Source organism: Mustela nigripes, chromosome 15, assembly GCF_022355385.1.
Source record: "Mustela nigripes isolate SB6536 chromosome 15, MUSNIG.SB6536, whole genome shotgun sequence".
Lineage (NCBI taxonomy): Eukaryota > Metazoa > Chordata > Mammalia > Carnivora > Mustelidae > Mustela > Mustela nigripes.
Window position 1 is genome coordinate 10,862,479 of NC_081571.1, and position 27,613 is coordinate 10,890,091.

Sequence of the window (27,613 nt, forward strand, 5' to 3'; positions counted from 1 at the left end):
CCTATAATGCTCTCCTCATCCTTGTTGTATTTTCCTTATAACCATCTCAGTCCTCCTGGCTCATCGCCCTCTTGGGGCGCTTTGCTGCAGAGGGTGCCGTGGGGTACAGCCCAGACCCCGCAGGACCCAGCCTTGTTCTCTCAGCAGCTGATCCAGACCTTGCCTGGGAAATCAGTGCCTCAGATGAGGGGAACTGCCTCACCCGTCAGGATGTCCCTATCCCCGAGGACAACTCACAACTGACATATCCAAAAAATGGCCTGGAGGGTGTGTATAGTTTGTTCAGTGGCCCTAACAAAATACTACAAACTGGGAGGCTTAAACAACAGACATTTATTTTCTCACAGTTTTGAGGCTGGAAATCCAAGATCAAGGTGCCAGTGGGGTTGGTTTCTTCTGAGACCTATGTTTATGGCTTGTAGTTGGATGTCTTCTCCCTGTGTCCTCACATGGCCTTTTCTCTAATTGCCCATCCCTGGAGTCTCTTTCTCTGCCCTCCCCCCTTTTAAGTATTTATTGAGCCCCTACTTTGTGCTGAGAACTGTGCCAGGCCTTAGGGATGCAGCAGTGTGGGAAATGGAGAGACGAGGGCCAGGCTCTCACATAGCTTCTGTTCTAGTTGTTGTTTTATAACAGGCAAGAGCCCCTGGCTCTGGGCAGGGCTAAACAGGCCAGGTTCAGCCAGGCACTGCTGACAAAATGCAAGGGCAGAGCCTAGTGGTGGTGACACAAGGAGGGAATTTAGTTCAGTGAGGCCAACACTGGGAAGACAGTGGACTAGCATCTCAAAGACTGTCTCCAAAGTGCTGAAAATGCTTCCAGGTTTCTGTAAAGAAAGGGTGGTACAAAAGTCAGTGGGTGTGCGCAGGCGGCCAGTAAAGTTGGGTCAGTCGTTGTCCTGGAGTTAATCACACAGGGTCTTGCTGGCTCAGGGCAGTCCTTACTGCTTGAGGGGGCGCTTCAGTTCCCGTCACAAGATGCTTTACCCGTTGTGTCTTTTGCCTGAGTTGAGATAAACTGGAAAGGAGAACTTAGTTAGAAAATACAGATTGGTCAGAATGGAGAGAGTTAAAGTCCTCCTTTCAGTTTTGTGAGGAATTTCTTTTATTAATCGGAGTATAATTTTTTATTTTAATTAAGTAGGCCCACCAACGTGATGCCTGAACTCATGACCCGGAGCCAGCCAGGCATCCTACAGAGTATAACTGACATACAGTATCCTATTAATTTCAGGTGAATATCATAGTGATTTGATATTTTTATACATTATAATATGAATCCCCACAATAAGTCTAGCTACCATTTATCACCATACAAAGTTATCACAATGTTATTGTTCTCTATGCTGTACGTTATATCCCCATGACTTATTTATTTTATAACTGGAAGTTTGTACCTCTTAATCTGCTTCACCTATTTTGCCTGCCTCCAACCACTACCCCTTCTGTAGTCAATAGTCTGTTACTTGTATCTACAAATCTGCTTCTGTTTTGTTTTGTTTATTCATTTGTTTTGTTTTTTAGACTCCATATATAAGCAAAATCATATGGTATTTGTCTTTCTCTGTCTGGCTTTTTTGACTTAGCATAATACCCTCTGGGTCCATCCATGTTGTTGCAAATAGAAAGATTTCATTTATTTTAATGGGTAAGATATATATCTATATATCTATATCTATCTCTATCCGTCTGTCTATATATATCACATCTTCTTTTTCCATTTACCTGTTGATAGACACTTAGGTTGCTTCCAAATCTTGGCTACAAGTCTTGTAAATAATGCTGCAGTGGGGATAGGTGTGCATAGATCTCTTCAAACTGGCGTTTTTGGCTTTTTTAGATGAATACCCAGAAGTGAAATTGCTGGCAGTTCTATATTTAATTTTTTGAGGAATCTCCATACTGTTTTCCATAGCAGCTGTACCAGTTTGAACTCCCACCAATAGTGCACAACAGTTTCCTTTTCTCCTCATGCTCACCAACACTTGTTATTTTTTGTCTTTTTGATATTAGCTCACCTGACAAATATAAGGCAATACCTCATTGTGGTTTTATATAAATATATTTATATATATAAATATATATATGTGTATTTTTTTAAAGATTTCATTTATTTATTTGACAGACAGAGATCACAAGCAGGCAGAGAGGCAGGCAGAAGCAGGTTCCCTGCTGGGTAGAGAGCCCGATGCGGGGCTCAATCCCAGGACCCTGAGATCATGACCTGAGCAGAAGGCAGAGACTCAACCCACTGAGCCACCCAGGCGCCCCCTCATTGTGGTTTTGATGTGCATTTCCCTGATAATTAGTAATGTTGGACATCTTTTCATGTGCCTGTTGGTGATCTGTATGTTTTCTTTGGAAAAAAGGTCTATTCAAATTTGCTGCCCATTTTATAATCAGGTTGTTTTCTTTTTTGATATTAAGTTGTTGTATCTGGTTTTTTTTTGGTCAGAATTATTTAATTTATGGCAATTTTGAAAATTCAAATCCAAAGATGTTTGCCTTAGTTTTATTTGATTTTAAAATTGATAGTATTTTTAATTGGTTGCCATAATTTAATTCTTTTTTTTTTCTAAGATTTTATTTATTTATTTGACAGACAGAGATCACAAGTAGGCAGAGAGACAGGCAGAGAAAGGGGGAGGGAAGGAGGCTCCCTGCTGAGCAGAGAGCCCGATGCGGGGCTCGATCCCAGGACCCTGAGATCATGACCTGAGCCAAAGGCAGAGGCTTTAACCCACTGAGCCACCCAGTTGCCCCAATAATTTAATTCTAATACGGCAGAGAGGCTTGTTAGTTATTAGACATCTTTTCACCTAGGTGCTTGTTCAGTCTCTTATTAGTTACTTGGTTACTTGGCTGAAGAGAAATGTCACAATAATTGGCCATAAATTTCTCAGCTTAGTGTTTTTGTTTTTGTTTTTTTTTTTTTTATTTTAATTCTGATATGGTTAACATACAGTGTTATGTTAGTTTCAGGTGTTCAATATAGTGATTCAACAACTCAACATTACTCAGTGCTCATCATGGTAAGAGTTATATAAGTTTTTTAAATATATTCTGAACATTAACCTTTTATCAGATGTGTGCCTTTTCAATTTGTTGATGGTTTCCTTTGTTGTGCAAAACTTTTTAGTTTGATGGAATGTTATTCATTTATTTTAGCTTTTGTTGCTCTTGTCTGAGGAGACTGGTCCAAGAAAATATTGCTAAGATGGATGTCAAAGAACTTATTTTTCTTCTGGAGTTTTATGGTTTCAGGTCTTACGTCAAGTCTTTAATCCACTTTGAATTTATTTTTGCATATTGTGCAAGATACTGGTCCAGTTTCATTATTTTGCATGTCCAGTTTTCCCCATAACATTCATTGAAAAGACTGCCTTTCTCCACTGTGTATTTTTGCCTCTTGTTATAGATTAATTGATTATATATATATATATATATATATATATATATTTATATCTGGGCACTCTGTTCTATTCCACTGACCTGTATGTCTGTTTTCATGCCAGAACCATACAGTTTTGATTGTTACAGCTTTGTAGTATAGTTTGAAATCAGGGAGAATGATACCTCCAGCTTTGTTCTTTTTCAAGATTGTTTTGGCTCACTTGGGGTCTTTTGTGTTTCTGTACAAATTTTAGGATTCTTTGTTCTAGTTCTGTGAAAAATGCCATTGGAATTTTGATTGAGGATTGCATGGAATCTGTAGATTTCTTTGGGTAGTATGGACATGTTAACAATACTAATTCTTTCAATCCATGAGTGTGGAATATCTTTCCATTTATTTGTGTCATTCTCAATTTCTTTCATCAGTGTCTTATAGTTTTCATAGTACAGGTCTTTCATCTTGGTTACGTTTATTCCTAGGTATTTTGTTCTTTTTGATGCAATAGTAAATGGGATTATTGCCTTGATTTTTCTTTCTGATAGCTCATTATAAGTATATAGAAAAACGACTATTTCTCTATGTTAATTTTGCATCTTGTGATTTTATTGAATTCATTTATTAGTTCTAACAGCTTTTTGGTGAGGTCCTTAGGGTTTTCTATGGATAATATTATGCATCTGCAAATAATGACAGTTTTACTACTTCTTTTCTGATTTGAATGATTTCTATTTCTTCTTCTTGCCTAATTGGTGTGGCTAGAACTTCCCGTACTATGTTAAATAAAAGTGGTGAGAGTGGAAACCCTTGTTTGTTCCTGATTTTAGAGGAAAAGATTTCAGCTTTTTACTGTTGAGTATGATGTTAGCTGTGGGCTTGTCACATAAAGCCTTCATTATGTTGAGGTATGTTCCTTCTGTGTATACTTTGTTGAGAGTTTTTATCATAAATGGATGTTGAATTTTGTCAAATGCTTTTTCTGCATCTATTGAGGTGATCATATTGTTTTTATCCTTCATTTTGTTAATGTATCATGTTGATTGATTTGCAGATGTTGAACCATTCTTGCTTCCCTGGGACAAATCCTAATTGATCATGGTGTATGATTCTCTTAATGTATTGTTAAATTTGGTTAATATTTTGTTGAGGATTTTTGCATCTCTGTTTATCAACAGTTTTGCCTTTAATTTTTTTTTTTTTCTGTGTGCTGTCTGTCTGCTTTTGATATGAGGGTAATGCTGGCCTTATAAAATGAGTTTCAAAATGTCCGTTCCTCTTCAATTTTTTTGGAATAATTTGAGAAAGATAGGTGTTAACTCTTCCTTAAATGTTTGGTAGAATTAATCTGTGAAGCTGTGTGGTCCTGGACTGTTGTTTTAGGGGAATTTAAAAATTATTATATGTGCTGCCGAAGCGAGCACAAGGGGAATTTAAAAATTAAAATGAATTCAATTTTATTACTTACAACCGGTCTCTTTAAATTTTCTATTTCTTCATGACTCAGTCTTGGAAGGTTGTATTTTCCAGGAATTTATCCCTTCTAGGTTTTCTAATTTTTTGGTATGCATTATTCATAATAGTCTCTTATGATCCTTTGTATTTCTGTGGTTTCAGTTATAACTTCTTCTAACTTCTGGTTTTATTTGGCCTCTCTCTCTTTTTATGAGTCTGGGCAGAGGTTTATCAATTTTGTTTATCTTTTTAAGAACCAGTTTTTAGATTCATTGATCTTGTCTATTGTTGGGCTTTCTTTTTTTGTTTTTGGTTTCTATTTCATTTATTTCCATTCTTATCTTTATTATTTCCTTCCTTCTACTAACTCTGGGCTTTATTTGTTCTTCTTGTAGTTCCTTTAGGTGCAAAGTTAAATTGTTTATTTGGATTTTTCTTGTTTTTTGAGGTAGGCCTGTACCACTTTGAACTTTACTCTTAGAACTGCTTTTGTCATGTCCCATAGATTTTGGAAAATTGTGTTTCCATTTTCATTTGTCTCAAGTTATTTTTTGATTTCCTGTTTGATTTCTTTATTTACCCATTGATTGTTTAGTAGCATGTTGTTCAGTTTCCACATATTTGTGTTTTTCCAGTTTTCTTCTTAAAATTAATTTCTGGTTCCATGCCACTATGGTCAGAAAAGATGCTTGATATGATTTTAATCTTCCTGAATTTGTTGAGATTGTTTTGTGGCCTAACAAGTGATCTTTAAGTAAAGCTTTCTCAAAATGCATAGAGTTCTAGATTTAACAGAACTTACTGCTGGAGGGGCTTCAGTGGAGGTAAATAGTTTCACTAGGTGGTCTCTGAGGTCCCTTTTATAGGACTTGCCTGGACTAATACATTGTTACCTGACATAGTCAAAGGGTGCAGGGGCTCAAATAAAAGTGAAAGTTACACATCATGTGCTTGATTTTGCTGTTCTTAGGCCACAGTTAGCTCCTTGCCGTAGCTCCCAGAGATCCAATACAGTTTCACTTTCTCTCTGCCTACCCTTGTACAAACCAAGAAAGGATTTCAGGTCATCAAAATCACAGCAATGAAAAATTACCAGGGAGTGAATTTAATCGAGACTGTACTCTTTATTGAACATCTGTTCTAAGTAGAGCACTCTACCATGGGGAATAGGAAAGAAGTAAAGGAAAAAAAAAAATCTGGCTCTAAAGTTGCTACGAAGCAGATGGAGAAGTGATATGCAGAAGTTATATTCAGATTGAAACTTACCATGGGAGAGTGTCCGGGAAGGAGGCCATTGATCACATTAGGGAGGACCTGGTGATGGAGGCCTTGCTCCCAGAAATCAGGGAAAATCTAGGTCCTGCTACCAAGGGTCACCCCAGCCATGGGAATCTATTTATCTCTGTTTATCTGGTCATTAAATGCAGCATACCTTTCAACAGGCACCAGTTAAAGATTTATGCTTAATTGTCCTTACTCTGCAAAATAGTGACCTTGGAGGCAGATGCAGGGGACTAAATCTTCAGTTGCCCAGGACCACGGTTTCCCAGACTGATCTTGGTACAACCAGCAGTTTGAGAACCTCTTGCAAATTATCTGAAGAGTCTTTTGAACTCTTTGGAAACAGCTATGGAGTAAACATAACCATTATGTTTGTAATATTAATACAAAAAGAGTAACATTTCTCAGTTGTTCTGTTCATACTGGCAGCTGCTATTGTTCACAGAACCTATAGCCTCAACAAGAAGTTAGTATATTTATGTCTGTCCTGTTTCCTCTAGGAGTCCTATATATGTACCTAAGAAAAAAAATCACATTGAGCCAAATACATAACCTACGTAATAGGCACAGGAAACTCAAAGATTTAGAGGAAAACCTTTTCAGAATGCGGGAGAATGCAGCAGAATTTCACTATTAGAGGCATCCCCTGTCTTCTGTCACCTCACACTGGAGCCCCAGCAGAACAGTGTGCATTTTCCTCCACCTTTGCTGGGATTATCTGCAGGAAGATGTCACGAAGAATGAAGGATCCTACAGACCTTGGTATAAGTCCAGTGAAAGACTGCAGGGAGCCTTGACATGAATTCTGAGATTGCTCTGAAGCCAGTGCTCTGGAACTCTCTCAGGACCAGGCTGCCAGGACCCACTACCATATTCTCTGATTTTGGTGAAGGTTCAAGGCTTTGGGACATGGGGAGGTTCTAGATGTCCACTGGGGGCTTCTAATGGGGACCAGGGCAGATTTGGGCAGAGTTGGGATATATGCTTAGAAATCAATATAAAAACATAAGGAGATTCCACAGAAATTAAATTGCCTTCTCTCAAGGATTTTCTGAAGCAACTCCAATCCTGATTCAAAGTCTGGGGATTCAAAGTCTGAACTAGATTTGTCCTGAAACCCCAAGACTGGCTGGTGGGTCAGGTATTACCAGGTTCAGGGCCCTCCTTGGGCATGCAGTACTTATTTAGAGCCTTTTAATCCATGTGCACTACTAGAGCACTCCCTAGGGGTAGTATTTGGATCTTTGCTTAACTGTACTTACCTCAGACCCTTGACAGTTTAATACTCAGTTGAAGATAATTTCATACAGTTCTTTTTCATGATTTACATTCATCTGTAAGTCTTCTTTTATTAGGAATTATTTTCTTTTAATTTTTTGTGGGGGAGAAGTAAACTTTTTTTTTTAAACTTCTAGAGGAAACTGAACCCTTTTCTGCATTTTGCAGTAAGTTCTAGGAGGAAGAATGCATACAATCTATTCGTCTAATGATGTGTCTTGAAAATACATTGCATTCCTATGTCAGATTTTCTTCCAAATACTACTCCCAACCAGCATCTGCTTGATTTTTGTAGACGTAAATAGACATGTATGTAGATACACATGAGACCAGACTAATATGCACATAGAAAGATATAGTTATTGAGGTGCCTGGGTGGCTCAGTCGGTTAAGCATCTGCCTTGGTTCAGGTCATGATCCCAGGGTCTTGGGCTCAAGTACCATGTCAGGCTCTCCGCCCGGCAAGAGCCTGGTTCTTCCTCTCTCTGCTTGTGCTCTATCTCACTATCTCCGTTTGTCTCTCTCTTTCAAATAAATAAAATCTTAAAAAAGAAAGATAGAGTTATTAAATACATGTTTATATATGTGAATGTTGTAGTATTAATTTTATTTATGTGGATGTATATATGTACATGAGTGAGGATACATAAAAGTTTGTGAGCTATACATAATCATAAAACTTGAGTATGGGAACACACATGTCAATTTTGTCCAAGACCAAAAAAAAATGTGTTTGTGACAGAATATGGAAATCTTTTAATGATGAATTTAAAATGCTTAGCTTGCTCAATTTCTATTTTAAGCTACATTTTAGGAAATGGACTGCTATTTGTGTGAGCTCCCTGGGACAAATGCTTTCTTGGGATCCACTTCTTCCCCTAGACCTTGAGATTATTTTTAACCATTCTAGAATATGGAGCTCTAGCCTGTTTGAGAGAAGCTGTTTTGCACTTCCCAAAGCCTTCTGCACTCTGTTCTTCAGGTAAAGGGGGAGAGGTGACAGAGAAAATCCTGATATGCCACGGCAGAAGCCTGGGAGCTCTGGCAGCTGGAGGGTCTCCTTGCTGGGGGCGGGGTGTCTTTGCAGGCCAAATAGAGGAGCAGATGGAAAAGGGCTGGAACCTGGCAGTGGCCCCCACCTCTTTGTGCAGCCAGGCATCCCCCTGACCCTTCTCAAGGTGTGGATGCAGGTCCTGGGCAGCAGGAGGCTGGGGAGGGTGGGAAGGTGATCCAAATTTAGTAAGCTAGTTTAGATATGAACTAAAATCTGCATGTATCAGACAAAAATATTGCACTTTGCCACACGGTATCACTCTTACATTTCAAACACACAAAAGAATTCTGCATGGTTATGTAAAATAACATCCTAGTAAGTAAGTTGTTTTTTCATTTGTATCATCACAATCCTGTCATTGCTTATTTTGAATCTGCGGTTGGAACACAGTAGTATGCTGTATTACAGGGTTGGAGACCAGAAATGAGTCCAAAGTGAACTTGAGTGAGGCCATACCCTTTTCAAGGTATCGTCCAAAGGGCTGCTTGTGGATGAATCCATGTAAGTCAGAATAATTAGGGATTCTCCACATTAACTTCCTTATAGAATACATTGTTGCGGAAGGCTTAGTAATTGAGGTGTGCTTGTGGGAAGCTTCTTTATATCAGTAAAATTCACCGATAACCACAGCAGTTGTTTGTGCTCTCCCACGGAAAGATTTTTTACAGAGGTGAACCGTGTGTAGAAATGTCAGTGTGTGTTGATGTAAGCAGACTGATCTATAGTTTGTTTTATTGATTAACATTTTTGTCCCTACAGTGATGCATCGCCTTATGACCAGGAGCTGGCTGTGGCTCCTGTGCCCCCTTGGTAATGGAAAAGAAAGGGCGTCTGAACGTGAAAGATTTGGAATCCAGGATCCACAGAGCATGAAGTAACTTGTTCCAGGTCAGCCAGCTAGTACTGGCAGAGCCAGGATCTGAATCCTCTGTGCCCATCTGGAAGTCTCCACGCCCATGCCCTTGAGAAACTGGCCAATACTGTTGTGGTTCACTTTGCTTGTCTATAAAATGAGCACAATGGCATCCTCTACTTGACCTCACAGAGCTCTCATGAAGATTTCCTATGGGTGGAGCCTGGGGTATCTGTACAAATATTAATTTGCACGACTAACCCCTGAGTTGTGGTTTGCCGTGGAAGAGCCTGGCTGTGAAGCTCCCCCTACCTTTTTTCTCTCCCCATCACTGCACCCTGCTTCCTAGTCTGCTCCCTAAACACAGAATGGGCATTTCCACAGGTTCTAGCTCTGATTCTTGGCTTCTCTCACTCTCCCCATTTCTGCCTTTTTTTTTTTTTTTAAGATTTCATTTATTTATTTGACAGAGAGAGATCACAAGTAGGTAGAGAGGCAGGCAGGGGGAGGGGGGAAGCAGGCTCCCTGCTGAGCAGAGAACCCAATGCAGCACTTGATCCCAGGGCCCTGAGACCATGACCTGAGCTGAAGGCAGAGACTTAACCCACTGAGCCACCCAGGTGCCCCCTGCCTTTTTCCTTCTTCTCTCTCTTATCTACTTTCTGTTTTGCACTTTTACTAATTAGCCCAACAACAGTTTCCAAATCCACCCTCTCCAATGCCGTGCCAACATTTCCAACATTTCCAACAACCCTCTGCCCCATAACATCCTCTTCCCTGTATCCACTTTTACAGCTAATGCCTTGTCTTCCAGTAGCCCCAACACAGGCCTCAGCCATAGGCCCCAAAGATGACTCTTCTCTTACCCTCCTTGATACCCACACAGAAATGAGCCAGAGACGGCAGAGGGCATGGGCGTGGAGACTTCCAGATGGGCACAGAGGATTCAGATCCTGGCTCTGCCAGTACTAGCTGGCTGACCTGGAACAAGTTACTTCATGCTCTGTGGATCCTGGATTCCTTAAGGGCACTTTGACCTACCTAAAATGCAAATGCAAGAGCCCATCATTTGTTATTTGCATAATGTTCTTTCCCTTTCAGGGGCTTGGAATATTTTTAATTACAGTACTTAATTATGGTAAAACACGTACCCCATTAAGTTTATCATCTTAACCACGACAGGTATACAGTTGAGTGGTAATAAGTCCATCCACATTGTTGTCCAAGCATTACCACCACCCATTTGGCAAAACTGAAACTCTGTACCCAGTTAAACAATAATTCCTAATTTCCCCTGTCCTCCCCCAGTCCCTGGAAACCCCCATTCTACTTTCTGTCTCTGAATTTGACTACTCCAGGGACCTATATGAGCAGAATCCTATAGTATTTGTCCTCTTGTGTCTCGCTTATTTCATTGAGCAGAATGCCCTTAAGGTTCATCTGTGGTGCCACACGGATCAGAATTGCCTAACTCTTACAAGCTGAATAAAAATTCCAGTCTGCCTGTGTGTATGTGATATTTTGTTTATTCATTCGTCTGCCCATGGGTACTTGGGTAGCTTCCTCCTCTTGGCTGTTGCAAATAATGCTATGAACATGGGTGTACAGATATCTCTTAAGAGACCCTACTTTCAGTTCCTCAGGTCTGTACCCAGAAGTGGGATTGCTGGATCATATGGTGATTTTATGTTCCACTTTTTGAGGAACCGTCGTACTGTTTTCCATAGCACTTGTGCTATTTGACGTGTTCCAATTTCTCTGCATTCTCGTCAACACTTACTTTCTCAGTTTTGGTGTAAAGTTTTTTAAAAGATAAGGAATTAACTAGGTAGTAGCCCATGTTTCTCTAAACTTATAGGAGGATCACCTCCTCAGAACCATCTGGAATGTCTGTAAAAATGGAGACTCCTCACCCCACTCAGACAGAATGGGCCCTCTGAATGCGACCTTTTTAAGCGAGCTGCTGTGTAAGCTGCCACCTACATTCATAAGAATGTCTCCTGCAGGTGAGGTGGTGGGCTAGCTGACGAGACTTTGAGGAGATCTGAGAGGGAGAGCACCGTCCAGCCCCCTGAAAAACCCCAGCATGTGGGACAACTCAAGCTAGACCCGGCAAGATCATCTCCTCAAGAGGATTCAAATGACCACCCAAGTTAAAGAATTACAGTCATTCATACTGTTTCCCCCCCCCCCCCCCCCGCAATGTTTTGGTCTGCTCAGTCATCATCCACTAAAAAAAAAATCAAATTAAGGTCTGGAAACGGGACATTTTTAGCTAAGGAAATGCTCTTGATCAAAAACCAGATTTCAACTGGGGATCCTCGATGAAGTACCTATTATCAGCTTCCTACAGATCTCCTCAGAGCCATTCTCAGGCATTAGGGAAGCAATCTTCACGAGGGCCACTTCCCTGGCTGTAATGCCTACTGTGATATGAGTCATGCCTTTTGTCTTGTGCCTGGAATTTGGGGATGTTTACGAAAAGTTGTTGTAAATACGAGTCATAATTCCTCTTTTCACAAGATTCTTTATTTCAGAAAAATGAGTAGCTCATCACGTACAAACGTCATATCGCTTCCAGTCCTATTGTCACCTGGAAGTAGTCTCTCAGTTTTACTAGGGATTATTTAAAGGCTTTTGAGAACAGTATGTCATGGAAATCTTCCAGAGAACACAGTTTCTGGGTTGCCACCTACTGAAATACACATGTGCACCAACGGTACCAACTTCAGCTTCTGAAGGCAGAAAATGGAGTCTTGCATTTAGAAGCAAATGACAGTGAAACAAAAATATCTTTTTAAACTGAGGCTCCTTGAGTTTGAGTATAACATCTACTTCTCTTGCCTCATTTAAATTCCCAAAGCAGGGGGCACCTGGGTGGCTCAGTGGGTTAAAGCCTCTGCCTTCAGCTCAGGTCATGATCTCAGAGTCCTGGGATTGAGCCCCGAATCAGGCTCTCTGCTTAAGCAGGGAGCCTGCTTCCTCCTCTCTCTCTGCCTGCCTCTCTGCCTACTTGTGATCTCAGTCTGTCAAATAAATAAATAAAAATCTTAAAAAAAAAAATTCCCAAAGCAGGTGGAGGTGTAATGGACACGGACATTATGATAGCATTTTCCATAGCACAACAAAACCTTATTTTCAAAAGAAACTGCTCTGACATCAAGCATTAATATTTTAAAGTAAAATGTGACAGCTCATAACTGTTTTAAAAAGGAGACTAGGTCACTTGAGCTTTCTTCCCCAGTGGCGTCTCTCGGCATTCAGACATGGACACAAGACCAGACCAGATGGGTACAGTGAAGCAGGACACAGTCCAGACTGCCCAGCTAGTCGCAAGCAAAACAAACAAAGCAATTAAAAAAAAAAAAAAAAAGACAACATTCCATTGAATCCCTGTAAATAGAAATACATGTTAGGTATGTACTCTGTCACTGATCCTTGTTTGTACTTGGCAAATGGTGGTAGATGGAAGAATAAAGTTAGACATAAGACGGTCAGATGTGTGTGCCTAATGAATTGTCTGGGAGAGGTAATTTTATGTATATGGAGCCAAGCGTTGGGAAAAAAGTTATACTTTTAGTTTCTACAGGGACATACTGAAATGGAACTGTCTGTGGTAGGTATAGTTCCATTCATGCAAGTAGAAGCCTTTTTTTTTTTTTTAATTTGATTACAGTTCACACGTAAGGTTACATTGGTTTCAGGCATACAACATAGAGATTCATCCACTGTATACATTATACTATGCTGGTAAGTATCTTCACCCTCACCCCACCATATAATGCTGTTACAATATCATTAACTAGATTCCTTGTGCTGAACCTTTTATCCTGGTGACTTACTCCTTCCATACTGGAAGCCTTCATCTGCACTCTCCCCATCACCCATTTTGCCCCTCTCCCTCTGGCAACTGTTTGTTTTCTATATTTATAGGTCTGCTTCTGCTTTTCATTTGTTTATTTGTTTTTTTAGATTCCACATATAAGGGAAATCATATGGCATTTGTCTTTCACTGTTTTTTAAAAGGCTCTGAGGCAGGAGAATTATTAGCTGGGTGTTTGGTGTTAATTTGACTGTTTGACAGCAAGATGGGAAGGGAGGCAGGGCCAGAAAAAGTTGACCCCTCTTCCTTCTTCTGTTCGATAGAGAGCTTCTTTCAGGAGTGGCTTAAAACTCTGGAGAACAAAGCTTCACAAACCTCAGAGCGCTTACATATCACCTGGGGAATTGTTAAAAGGCAGGTTGCCATTTAGCATGTCTGGGGCGGAGCCTGGGACTCTATTTGGATGAAATTCAGAGGTGAGGCTGATTCCGCACGGGGCGGGGCAGAGGGGGGCGGAGCGGCGTGTAGTCAGAGTTAGAGCAGGAGAGGCAAACTGGTGCTTTGCGTTCCCTCCTAGCCTGAGAGCAGAAAGCCCTACGCTGGGGCAGGATGAGGGCCCTACCTAATAACCTCACCTTCTCAGCCGTCCACCTGTTTGCTCTGTTATCAGTCAAGCTGAATCCTTGTTTTGAGATTTAAAAATGTGCTTTATGCTTTCTAGTGGGATTATAGAAAGCAGTGGGACGGGCATAGATGGTGGGTAACTCAACAGCTTCGTCTAAGACAACAGTGTTCCCAATTTACAGAGAAATCCAGGCCTTACAGATAACAACCTCCTCTGGGCGGTGGGGGGATCGGCAGCACAATGAACACGTCCCTCTCATGATGAGCTCTCATTTTTCTTCCCATATTCGTGGCCTGCCAGGAATTTTGTATTTCACAAAAGGTGTTAGTTACATTTTTTTAAAAAAAGATTTTATTTATTTATTTGATAGACAGAGATGACAAGTAGGCAGAGAGGCAGGCAGAGAGACAGGAGGAAGCAGGCTCTCCACGGAGCAGAGAACCCAATGCGGGGCTCTATCCCAGGACGCTGGGATCATGACCTGAGCCGAAGGCAGAGGCTTTAACCCACTGAGCCACCCAGGCGCCCCAGGTGTTAGTTACATTTTATCAGGAATGAAAGTTCATTTTGTCCTCGTATTCTGGCATCGATATCACCAGGAATTTTGGAAATTCAGTGAGTCAAAGATCAAGGTCAAAGTCATAAAGTCCTGGGTGGAGAGGTTGCGGCCACGTGCCAAATTCTGCCAGAGTAGAGTTTTTGCCCTTTACCTGATTGCTTTCATTAAGACTCCTGTTTTTGCGTTTTTTTTTTTAAAATTTTTTAATTTTTTAAAGAATCATATTTTATTCAGTGTCAGAGGATTGCTTGCAAAATAGATTCAGATGTCTCCTCTACCTAACATCCGTATATGCCCCTCCCTCTGAGACCGCCGGTCCACGGGCATCTGGCAACTTCAGGATTCAGTTGCAAGTTCTTCAGCAATGGGTTTCTGTTGTTCTTGTCTCTCTATTCACTGACAACTACCAGCTCCACTGGGTTTATTCCCTGTATAGAAACCACTCTATGGAAACATTACCTATTATCCTCTCAAATTACTCTTTACACAGGCCTTTAGTTTGAGATCCACAAAGGGGGCCGGCCCTTTCTGATAATCAAAAGGTCCTGATTCTGGCATCAAATTGCCCTTACTCAACCTCATAATCATTTGGGCTGTGCCTAATTAAACAGTCCAGTTCTCTCCTTTTCCGGGCACCTGCTAACTTTGTAATTTGTCATCTCTTTTAAAGTTAGGTATCTCATGTGACTTCTGTTGGCCACTCATGTGGGTGGGACTTGTATGCTATTCCAGGAGGCAACCTTAAGAGCTCATCCACAGTTCGCTTCCCATCCCTCTAGTATCATGGAAGCATTCCCTGGGGTGGGGTGGGGTGGGGGGGTTTCCCAGCAGCCAGCAGCCGGGGACCCTGGATGGTGCCAATAAGAAGAGTGCCCTCATCACCACATCTTGTAATCCACACTGCACATGTAGTATGAACTACAATAAACCTTTGTTGTGTTAAGCCATTGAGAGTTGTGTGTGTGTGTGTGTGTGTGTGTGTGTGTGTGTTGTGGTTGGGGGGATTGCTCCTACAGCCTAACCTATTTTCTGCTGACTGGTCCACTGGCATTCAGCTGATGGTGTAATCCATCATCCACAAGCCCAAAACTGCTAGGAAAACAACTTTTGGGTCTGTTTGGTATGGTCTTCATTTTCTGTTGTGAGGTAGGGGGTGGGAAGGAGGGGCAAGTTCTTTCAAGTAGAAGGAAACTGTTGTTATAACCACCACTAGGAATCACTTCCTCATCGCAAACGGCTGGCTCCTAGTTCAGTTAAGAGCTGAAATTAGTTCTCGTACATTGTAAGGACTTCAAACATATTTATTAACAAAATTAACTTTAAATGTCTATAATGCATTCCTGTTCATGCTTCCATCACCTCTCTCAAGGTCACACCTGTACTGGGTGCAGCGGTTAAACAGATGCAGTAAACCATAGGGTCACATACAGTCTTCTTTAGAAGGAGGATTAACTCAAGTGCACTGAAGTAAGCATTTTTTTTCTTTCTTCTTCTTCTTCTTTTTTTTTTTGGTGGGGGAGGAATTAAGTAGTACAACTTGGTTATTTTATTGTTTCTGTCCCATTTAGTAATTAATTTTGGATCCTTGTGGTCGGCACAGAATCTCAGGTCCTGCTTTGCTGCCTCCTTGTCGTGGCCTTCCGCATCTTCGACTCCGTGATCAACCAATCCCGCTCCAAAATCTTCCACTCACCATGTCCCATCTGCTGACATCACCAGTAGCTGATAATGTAAAATCTAGTCATCTTGTGGCCCTTCCCTACCACATTTTTCTCTAGTCCTTCCTGGGTTTGAAATGAATGTGCATAAAGAAAACTTTCTTCCTCTTGCTTTCAATTGTTGACTTACTTCTGTAGGGTGCCGTTCAGAAACCATTCGCGGACACTGAAACCGATTTCTTGTTCTACATGAGCAGTAGTGTTAGGAAGTGACTGAGATTTTGGCTTTGGAGCTCAGATCTCCTGGGTCTGAATTCTAGTGCGGCACTTAACTCGCTATGAGGTCCTGGGTCTCTCTGGGCCCCCATGTCCCATCTGTAATACGGGCTTACAACAGTGTATCTTTCCTTGGCTACTGTGAGTATCCAGTGAGTTATTACCTGGAAAATACTTGGAAGAGTGCTTCTTACTTAGCAAATACTTAGAAGTGTCAGCATCCTCAGCAGCCCAAAAAGGAGGCAACGTAGCCCAGCCGAGTGTCAGACCGTGGAGCAGACTGCCTCTGTGGCCTTCCGACTTCTCTGTGTGTCCACTTCCTCAGCTATCAAGTGCAGCTAATGTTAGTACCTGCCTTACAGGAGGACTTCTGTGAGGCAAAAATGAGATAGTATGTGTGACGGTTGTAGCTGCTAGTGCTGGGACCTCCAAAATGCTCAGTAAAGACTAGTTTACTACTATTATTGTGATTATTTAAAAAAATTTCTTTTTAAGGGGTGTCTGGATGGCTCAGGTGTTAAGCATCTGCCTTCAGCTCAGATCATAATCCCAGGGTCCTGGGGTTGACCCCTGCATTGGGCTCCCTGCTCAGCGGGAAGCCTGCTTCTTCCTCTCCCACACCCTCTGCCTGTGTTCCCTCAGGGTCTCTCCCTCTCTCAAAAACAAAACAAAACAAGCAAACAAAAAAACTTAAAAAATGTGCTTTGAATTCTTCAGCTTTAGAAACAAATTTACCACCTCCTTCCCAGAATCCTATGCTTGCCTCTCCTTTCTGTGGCATTTACCTAATCACTTGAAAGATTGAATTCCTGGTGTTGCCTAATTTTTCTTTGATGGGGTCGTTGCTTTGATCCAGGGGGATGCAGTGTTTATGCTGGCTGTCAACAAGGCAACGCCCAGGGATTATTTTTTAGAATGATCTAATGTCATTTCCCAGAAATTCTCCAAGAAACAAACATTTTTTCTGGGGGCCAAATAAATTTGAGGCTTGCCTTAGTTCTTTAATACATGTTATAACCCATCTTTCAGATGCCCACATTTTCCTGCATGCCCTGACCCTCTGCCAGAAAGGGCATGCCTCTGATACCTAAGATGAGATTTTTTTGGGTTAAATTTAGTACTTTTTTTTTGGTCTGAGATGTATTTTACAGTGGAAGTTTAAAAGAATTACCTTGTTTCTTAAATTTACAGTGACTAGTTTTTCCTATCTTATATATATTTATTCAGTTCTATTTCCTACTTGCTTTTCTAATTATCAAAAGAATAGTACAAGGCTTGGGGCACCTGGGTGGCTCAGTGAGTTAAGCCTCTGCCTTGGGCTCAGGTCATGGTCTCAGGGTCCTGAGATCAAGCCTCATATTGGGCTCTCTGCTCAGCAGGGAGCCTGCTTCCCCCACTCTGCCTGCTGCTCTGCTTACTTGTGATCTCTCTCTCTCTCTTCAATAAATAAATAAAATCTGCTTCTTAAAAAAAAAAGAATAGTACAAGTCTTCTTTTGTGAGACCTCCAAATGTTTCAGGATTCAGCAGACATTATTAACTGTTCTTCACACTTCTGAGAAACTCCACATTTATCTCAGTTCTCTATGGAAAAGGTCCCTAAAAATAACTATAGGTATGGAAATAGACTTACTACAAGGAAAATAGCGTCTCTTTTTATCTCTTAACTATTACAAATGTAAAATCAGATTTCTTGGTTTAAGGCAAGTACTAACATTGCTTCTCTAAAAATACCGTCTATTCAGTTTATTCAGAAATGATGCTGAATCTCATATATTCAGAAACAAACACCCTGCATGGAAACGTGTTTGCTCCCTTGTTCTCATCGGCTTTTCCACTTTTGGGACGTCTGAGCCATTGCCTGGCTGTCCTCATATGCCCTGAGTTTATAAGAGAGTCATATCAGTTTGTAAGTTTATAAGCCATGCAGACGGACCCTCTGAGCATTCATGGCCTCACCTGTGACTAAAGAGGGCCCTTTGGCCATACCAGCAATGTATCTGAAGCTTTGGGCAAATATAAACAACACTAAGAAATCTTGATGTGTTCCCTGCATGACATTGCCTCTGTCCCAGGCCTGGCAGGATTGACCAGAAGGGGCCTGGGAAGAGGAGGTATCAGCCAAGCTGGGTTTATACCCGATAAGAATAGGAGAAGCATCCTGGGGCTTCAGGGGACAGACAAAGCTGGAGAAGCTGGAGAAGGGGGTATCTAAGGAGCATGAAGGGTAAAATATGGAGAAAGAGAGACCTCCGAGTGATCTACAACCAGGGGAAGAGTGGAACTGGTTAAATGCCATGGGAAGTCTGCTTTAGCGGAACATGAGTGGGGGAAGTAATCTTTAAAAGAGAAGCAGAGTGTGTGTCCATATATGTATGTACACATATATATGTGTACACTCATGTGTGTGTATATGTGTGTATATATATATATATGCAGCTAGCATATTTTAACTAAGTAAGCTGATATTTGGGGAGATGGACTAAGGCTACGTGTAAAACAAGTCGCATCCTATCTTGGAGGTATACTCCCCCCACCTCCCCCGCCACGCCCGGCTTGCCCAGCCCCCCGCCCAAAGGGTTGCTGTTCAAGCACGCCTCCACCAGGGGACACCTGTGGTCCACGCAAAATCGCTGCCCTCTGGCCCGGGTGCTTCGGTGCGTCTAGGAGACAGTTGGAGTCCTATGAGAATGGCTTAATTTCCAGGGCTCAGTCCCCCAGTGTGTGTCTTATTTTTTTTTTTTTTTTTAAGATTTTATTTATTGATTTGACAGAGAGAGATCACAAGCAGGCAGAGAGGCAGGCAGAGAGAGGGGAGGAAGCCGGCTCCCCGCCGAACAGAGAGCCCGATGGAGGACTCTATCCCAGGACCCTGGGACCAGGACCCCAGCCGAAAACAGAGGCTTTAACCCACTGAGCCACCCAGGCGCCCCTCCCCCAGTGCGTGTCTTAACGGGATGTCCCGCCCCAGGCCCCGAGGGAGGCATCCCTGCGGAGTGCGTAGGGCCCAGTTCGGCTCTCCGCGGGAGCGTGGAGCCCGGCCCCGAGGGGCGCACGTGCTGCAGCGAGTGCCTTCAGCTACCGGCCGGCTCTCCCACCTTCTTCAGGCCGCCCTTCTCTCCCCTCGCCCTTCCTTCAAAGTTGCCCCTCCCCTTCCTTTGTGCCGATAACATCTAGAAGGGGGCCAGCTCTCCTTCAGCTTTTCGCTGACTAGCTGATCCTCCACACGGTGGCAAGGAGAGGTTATTTACTTTTTCTCAGGAAACCTCAGCATCTAGGTGGGAAAGGACCGGTTTCCTGGAAGAGCGCTTCCAGAAAGATCACCCCCCCCCCTCTAGGAAATGTCACAAACTTTTTAATCTAGGTATTTCCTGTTTCCTCAGTTTAAAGGACTCCTTCCCCGGGCCACAGCCTTGTAAAAGAACTTCAAAGGCTCGGCCTTCCAGGTTTAGGCTCCTCGGCTTTTTTCTTTGAACTCTTCTTGGTTTAGTTTGGGCATTTAGCTATCCTACAGAATGTTCTGTGGCGATGAAAGGAACGTGTTTGTTAAATTCTCTTCGACCAGTTTCTGTCAATGCTCTCGCAGGTATCCCACCAAACTTACATACTGTATTATTCTTGGGGGTTGGAGCCTCTGAGGAGGACACATGCCTCGTTCAGATGTCATCGTGAGGCAGAAGGTAGGCTGTGGATGATATTGTCCCTCTTGAGTGTAAATATTTAGATTTCTTTATTTAAATTTGCAAAAAATGTATAGTCATGAAAGCGTTGCTTGCAAATTTATGATCATTTGTATTTCTCCGTGGTTCAGCCTCAGATGTCCGTGTAGTTATTCTCCTGGAGAGGCATAAATGATAAGGTTAGGCAAGACTCTTAAGATTGGAAACTTATTTCATAGACACAAATGTTTTGTTTGTTTGTTTGTTTGTTTGTTTAAACCTCTCTTTTGTAGAGCTAATACACGTTCTTGGAAGGAACATGTCAAGGAGTTATCCATCCTTGAAACCTTTAGTCTATTAGAGATTGGAACGATCTTTAGGAACCCTTTCCTTAGACCCTAGAAAGATGAGCTATAAGAACTTGGGCAAATGACCCCCTCAGAGTACCTTTCCCTTGTGGGAGGTTGGAATGGGAAACTGTTTCACAAGTAGTTTGAAGATCAAAATCCAGAGGAGATGAAAAAAAAAAAAAAAGTTAATGCCCCTGGAATTCAAATAAAAAACTTAATACCATTTAAAAAAATTCAAAGGAGATGATAAATGAGGACATGCTTTATCAAACTCACATGCATGGAACAAATGTCGCTATTGAGGGAGGCAGAGGAAAGAAGGCTTCAGGAGAGGAGAATGAAGACGGGTGGAGGGATGGGACAAACGTCTGGAAGCAGGAGCACGTCCCGTCTCAAGAAAGGGGAAAGAGAACTGAAGAGGCCCTGAGACACACGACCTTCCTTCACAACGTTGTACCGTGTGTGGCTCTGAGGGGCCACGTCATGGGATAAGAGGTGATTTCCCTAGTGAAAATATGGTGGGATTTTATGTCAGAAGAGCTGGCTCTGCCAGTTGATAGCCTTGAAGACTTGGAGGGAAATTTCTCAAGCTCTGGATCCCTGATCCGTTAAGGATGAATGATGATAAGTGTTATGGTCAGTATTAAATGGGAGTCATAGAAAAATTGACTTTGTAAATTCTAAAGGGCTATGGTGATTACCATAGCTGTTGTGGTACAGTGATGATTACCTCTGAAATGAGGCAGTGGCCCCAAGCCATACCAGTAGCCACTGTATTCTTCACTACCGTGGACTCCTGGTTCAAAAAAATGCATTTCACTTAAGAACATCCTCGATGAAGCAGTAAAAATTGAGTTTATTAAACATCATCCCTTGACTACATGTCTTTTTAGTATTTTCTGTGCTGAAATGGAAATGCACTGAAAGCACTTCTGCTGTACACTGACATATGATGGATGAGTGCTTCGGTTGTTTGCCATGTGAACTCCACTAGCTGCTTTGTTTTTCCTGTGGGGCACCAGTTTTATTTAAAGAATGCTTAGCAGTCAAATTGAATACCTGAGTATTTCGTATTCTTGAGAAGGAATGACATGACCCTGTCATTTCAAAGCACACAAGTGACAGGACTTGCAGTGTGAATGGTGTTGCGATGAACACCTATCTTTCAAAAATCTTATTTTCAATTCTTTTGGATATATACCTAGAAATGAAGTGCTGGATCCCATGGTAATTCTATTTTTAATTTCTTGAGGAGCCACAGAACAGTGGCACCATTTACATTCCTGCCAGAGTACATGAGTGTCCTAGTGTCTTCACATTCTTGCCAACACTTGTCTTCCATTTATTCTTTTGATAGTAGCCATCCTAATGGGTATGAGATAATATCTCATTGTGGTTTTGATTTGCGTTTCCCTGATGATTAGTGATGTTCAATATTTTTTCATATGCTTGTTGGGCATTTGTATATCATCTTTGGAGAAATATCTACTCAAGTCCTTTGCACATTTTAAAATTTTGATTTTTTGTTTTTCTACTGTTGAGTTGTAGGAGTTCTTTATGTATTCTAGTTGTTAACCCCTTATCAGGCATATGGTTTGCAAATATTTTCTCCCACTCTACAGGTTGTCTTTCCACTCTATTGATTATTAATTGTTACCTTGGACACACAGAAGTTTTAAAGTTTGATGTAGTCCTATTTACCTATTTTTTGCTTTTATTGCCTATGCTTTTGGTTTCATATCCAAGTCCAATGTCATGAGGTTTTCCTCCTATGTTTTCTTCTAGGTGTTTTATAGTTTCAGGGCTTACATTTAGCTCTTTAATCAATCTTGAGTTAATTTTTGCAGATGGTATAAGATAAGGATTCAACAACTTCTTTTCTTTCTTTCTTTTTTTTTTTTTTTTTTTGCATGAGAGTGTCCAGTTTTCTCAATACATTTAGCTGAAGATACTATCCTTTCCCCATCATTTAAGATCAGATATGTGAGGGTTTGTTTCTGGGCTCTCTCTATTCTATTCCATTGGTCTATAGGTCTGTCTTTATGTCAATACCATACTCTCTTGATTACCATATCTTTGTAATATTTTGAAATCAGGAAGTGTGAGGCCTCCTGCTCTTTTTCTCCCTCAAGATTGTTTTTGCTATTTGAGGTCCTTTGAGATTCCATATGAATTTTAGGGATTTTTTTTTCTGCTTCTGCAAAAAATACCATTTAGATTTTGATGAGGATTGCAGTGAGATATATATTGTTTTGGGTAGCACAGACATTATAACAATAAGAAGTTGTCCAATCCATGAACATGGAATGTCCTTCCATTTATTTGTGTCTTTAAAATTTTCTTTTTACATTGAAATTTTCATTATTTTGTTTTTAGTTTTTAGTGTACAAGTCTTTTACCTCCTTGGTTAAATTACTCCTAAATAATGAATGGATAAGGAAGATGTGGTCCATATATACTATGGAGTATTATGTCTCCATCAGAAAGGATGAACACACAACTTTTGTGTCAACATGGACGGGACTGGAAGAGATTATGCTGAGTGAAATAAGTCAAGCAGAGAGACTCAAGTATCATATGGTTTTGCTTATTTGTGGAGCATATGAAATAACATGGAGGGCATGGGGAGATGGAGAGGAGAAGGGAGTTGGGGGAAATTGGAGGGGAAGACAAACCATGAGAGACTGTGGACTCTGAAAAACAATCTGAGGGTTTTGGAGAGGTAGGGGGTGGGAGGTTGGGTGAGCCTGGTGGCTGGTATTATGGAGGGCATGTATTGCATGGAGCACTGGTTGTGGGGCATAAACAATGAATTCTGGAACACTGAAAAGAAATTTAAAAAATTAATAAAAATTTTTTAAAAATAAAAAAAGAAATAAAATCCTAAAAAAATTACTCCTAAATATTTAATTTTTGATGCTATTGTAAATGGGATGTTTTCTTAATTTCCTTTTCACTTGTTCATTAGTGTATACAAATTAATAGAAATGCAACTGATTTATGCATGTTGATTTGGTATCCTACAACTGTGCTGAATCTGTTTATTAGTTTTACAGGTGTGTGTGTGCATGTGTGTAATCTTTAGGGTTTCCTAAGGTCATATTATCTGCAAACACAGATGATTCACTTCTTTCTTTCTAATTTAGGTGATTTTACTTCTTTTTCTTGTCTAATTGCTCTGGCAAGGACATCTAGTATTGTGTTGTATAGAAGTGGCAAGAATGCACATCCTTGCTTTTTTCCTTATCTTAGAGAGAAAGCTTTCAGTTTTTCACCATTGAGTATGACATTATCTATGGGATTTTTATAGAGTGGCCTTTATTATGTTGGGGTAATTTCCTCTTTTCCTAGTTTATTGAGTGTTTTTATGATGAAAGGCTATTGAATTTTGCCATATGATTTTTCTGCACTGATTAAGGTGATTGTGTGGTTTTTGTCCTTCATTTTGTTAATGTGTGTTACAGTGATTGATTTTACTATCCTTGATTCCAGGAATAAATACCATTTGGTCATAGTATATGATCTTTTGAATGTGTGTTGAATATGCTTTTTGAGTATTTTGTTGAGGATTTTTGCATCAATATCTATCATAGATATTGATCCATAGTTTACTTTTATAGTAATATCTTTGTCAGATCTTGTTATGATTGTAATTCTGGTCTCATAAAATTAGTTTTGAAAGTGTCCTCTCCTTTTCCATTTTTTTGGAAGAGTTTGAAAAGGATTGGTTTTAACTTTTCTTTAAATGTTTGACAGAATTCTCCAGTGAAGCCATCTTGTCCTGGGCCAATGTGATTTTTTAATTATAGAAAACATATGTTTACATTTGAAGGATCTCTTATTACTAGTGAACCCAAATTTTCCAATTGACCTATTTATGATGTTTCAAAATCAAGTAAAAGTAAAAGTATCATTCAAAGTGCAAGACAGATCAATTAACTTTAACACAACAGAGAATGAAAATTTTACTGATATAGATTCAAACTCTACACTGCAACTAATCATTTGTCATAATTTCTGGTAGTATCACCAAAAGTTATATGAAAAGATGATTAAAATACTTATATTTTTATAATTATATATTTGTGTGTTTAGATTTTCTTCATATACTTCAACCTAAACTACATATCACAACAGATTGTGACAACATAAAATTGTGATGAAGAAGGCATCTTTTTGAATTCTTGGGGGAGCCGGTATAAATGACCTCTTAAAAGTCTTCCATTCCAATCCTTAAATTCTAATATCTCAATTTTTAAAAAATAATCTTCATGTCCAGCATAGAGCTCAGTGCAGGGCTTGAACCCACAACCTTGAGATCAAGACCTCAACTGAGATTAAGAGTTGGATGCTCAACCAACTGAGCCAACCAGGCACCCTAAAGACCTCAACTTTTTAATTATTAAATTAAAAAAATTTATTTAAATTCAATTTAGTTAACATACAGTATATTATTAGTTTCAGGGATAGAATTTAGTTATTCATCAACTGCACATAACACCCAGTGCTCATTACATCAAGTGCCCTTAATGCCCATCACCCAGTAACCCTATCTCCCACCCACCTCCCTTCTAGTAACTCTCAATTTGTTTCCTATAGTCAAGAGTATCTTATGGTGTTTGCCTCTCTGTTTTTATATTTTTCCTCCCCTCCCTCTATGTTCATCTGTTTTGTTTCTTAAATTCTACATATGAGTGAAATCATATGGTATTTCTTTCTCTGACTGACTTATTTTGCTTAGCATCATACTCTCTAGTTCCAACCACCTCATTGCAATTAGCAAGATTTTATTCTTTTTGATGGCTGAGTAATATTCCAGTGTGTGTGTGTGTGTGTGCGCGCACGCACGCCCCACATCCTCTTTATCCATTTATCTGTTGATGGACATCTGGGCTCTTTCCATAGTTTGGCTATTGTGGACCTCGCTGCTATAGACATTGGGGTGCATGTGCCCCCTTGAATCACTATTTTTGTATCCTTTGGATAGATAAATAGTAGTACAATTGACGTGTCATAGGGTAGCTCTATTTTTAACTTTTTGAGGAATCTCCATGACCTCAACTTTTTTAAAGTAAGATTTTTAGAAGTCTTGCCTTGGGACATCTGGGTGGTTCAATGGGTTAAGCCTCTGCCTTTGGCTCAGGTCATGATCTCAGAGTCCCGGGATCAAGTCCTGCACTGGGCTCTCTGCTTGGCAGGGAGCCTGCTTCTTCCTCTCTCTCTCTCTGCCTGCCTCTCTGCCTACTTGGTCTCTCTCTTCAAATAAATAAATAAAATCTTTGAAAAAAAATAAAAGTCTTGCCTTAAAAAAGGTGCCAAATACAAACCAAAAATTTGTTCTCAACCTCTGTAAAACAACATGGCTATATGTATGTGTGTGCCTGCCCTTTCATTTCTTGGCCTTGTTAATGTTATTACTAGGAATATAGTCTGCAGAAATAAATCTAAGGAAAACTAAAATACAAAGAAGACAGTTTACACAAATATGTTTATCATAGCTTAATTTATGCCAGTGAAATTTGGAGCAGCCTAAGTAAGCAGTGCGTAGCAAATGTTAAGCAAATAATGATACATCAATATAATAAAGTTCTGTGTAACCATTAATGTCACAAGTATATAGATTACAGTCAGTAAAAAATGAACCCACTCATAATGTATAGTATAAATCATTGATTATAGCTGTATAAAAATTCAGGTTTCAATATTGACCAGAAATAGAAGCATTTTAGATACATAGATTGTTTTTCTGTAAGATGGTTGTATGCACCTTGATACTTATAAATGATAGACGGTCACTGAAGAATATTCAGTTCTGGATACCAGAAAGCCAGTTCTGGATACAAATAGGCCAGGATGAGCCATTTTAAGTGCAAGGAAGTCTCTTTGGGTATTTTCATCCCTTCTCTGGCCTCCTATCTTCTCATAGTCTGGTCAGGGAAAGAGAGAAGTATATAGGGCAGTGCAGTTGCACGAGTACCATAGGCAAAGGAATTGACTGGGAGTCCATGAGAAGAACCAACCAGCCAGGGATGTTTGGTTGACTTAGCGATATGTCATACCACATCTGGTCTCCTTGGTTATTGCTGCATTGGCAGGACTTAGAATTTTGCAATCCAATCCAATCAGATTTACCACACATTTATTGAGTAGCCACGTACTTCACTAGATCTTGTGGGACCAAAGGCTGACTGAGCCATGGACTTTACTCATAAATTTGCTCTCAATCTAAAAGAATGTAATCATGTAGATTAAATTCTACATATGAGTGAAATCATATTGTATTTGTCTTTCTCTGATTGACTTATTTTGCTTAGCATCATACCCTAATCTACATGAGCCATGGGATTCTACATGAGCCATGAAGTGGATGGACAGTGATCTTTGAGATAATTGAAGATAAAACATATTGTTAACCCTTACTAATTAATAAGTTTCCTGACTTGGGGGGCAGTTGTTAACTACAACTGCTCACTGGTGGCCTGACACCTTTATGTCACTGATCCATTCTGTCCCAGAGTACTGTGGATTGCAGGGTTGGGGAGACTCAGAAGGAAGGAAAAGAGACCAAAGCAAAACAAAGTAGCAACAACACAAACAGGATAACTTAGTCATAAATTAAATGCCTTTTTGGAAAAAGACATGAATGCAAATAATTCTCCTTCTGAAGGTTAATGCGTTGATTTGTCTCAAAATTGTTTTCTCTTCCTGTAACAAAATAAAGTTAGGGCCAGAAGAAACTATCGTCAGGGTCATTTCCAGGAGCCTAAGAATAGATATAAAAGAGTGGAAGTACGTGGGGCAAGCAGAGAGGTCTAAATTTGAGGCTCTTTTTCATTTGTTCTCTTCCTTGTCTGCCTCACTGGATAACCGTGAGGTTACGTAAAATGGGTTTGTGAATTGTAGAGTTAAACAAAAATGTGAGATGGCTGTTGCTTTTGTTGTTAGTACAGAATATTCTATAGACCTGGATTTTGCAATAAATGAGAATTACATGTCCTATGTAATTTATGATTTCAGTGGTGATTTCATATAGAAAAAACTCTCTGGTTCTAATAATAAAATGCAAAGGTTTAAGTTATTTTTTTTTCTTAAGTCACTGGCAGAAGCACAAAGTTTTCCATATGGTTTGGTCTCATAATTGGCAAAATTAATACTTGTCCAAGATGTAAATTAATTTTCAGAGACAAAAAACTTCCTTTCCTCTTAGCACACAATTAATTCTATCCTTTGGGGTCAGGGAGAGACCAAGCTCAGCCTATAGCCCATCTCATAGCCACTGTTTTTTTTCTTTTCTTTTCTTTTCTTTTCTTTTCTTTTCTTTTCTTTTCTTTTCTTTTCTTTTCTTTTCTTTTCTTT

At 40.3% G+C, this 27,613-nt stretch overlaps 1 long non-coding RNA gene across 1 annotated transcript in view; it reads left to right on the plus strand.

Annotated features, from left to right (window-relative positions):
- The first annotated feature begins 4,194 nt into the window (after positions 1–4,194).
- LOC132002624 (uncharacterized) overlaps positions 4,195–27,613 on the plus strand; it is a 32,535-nt gene continuing 9,116 nt past the window's right edge. The window contains exon 1 of the long non-coding RNA XR_009399965.1: positions 4,195–4,295. This is a non-coding gene — a long non-coding RNA (uncharacterized LOC132002624). The remainder of the gene's footprint in view (positions 4,296–27,613) is intronic.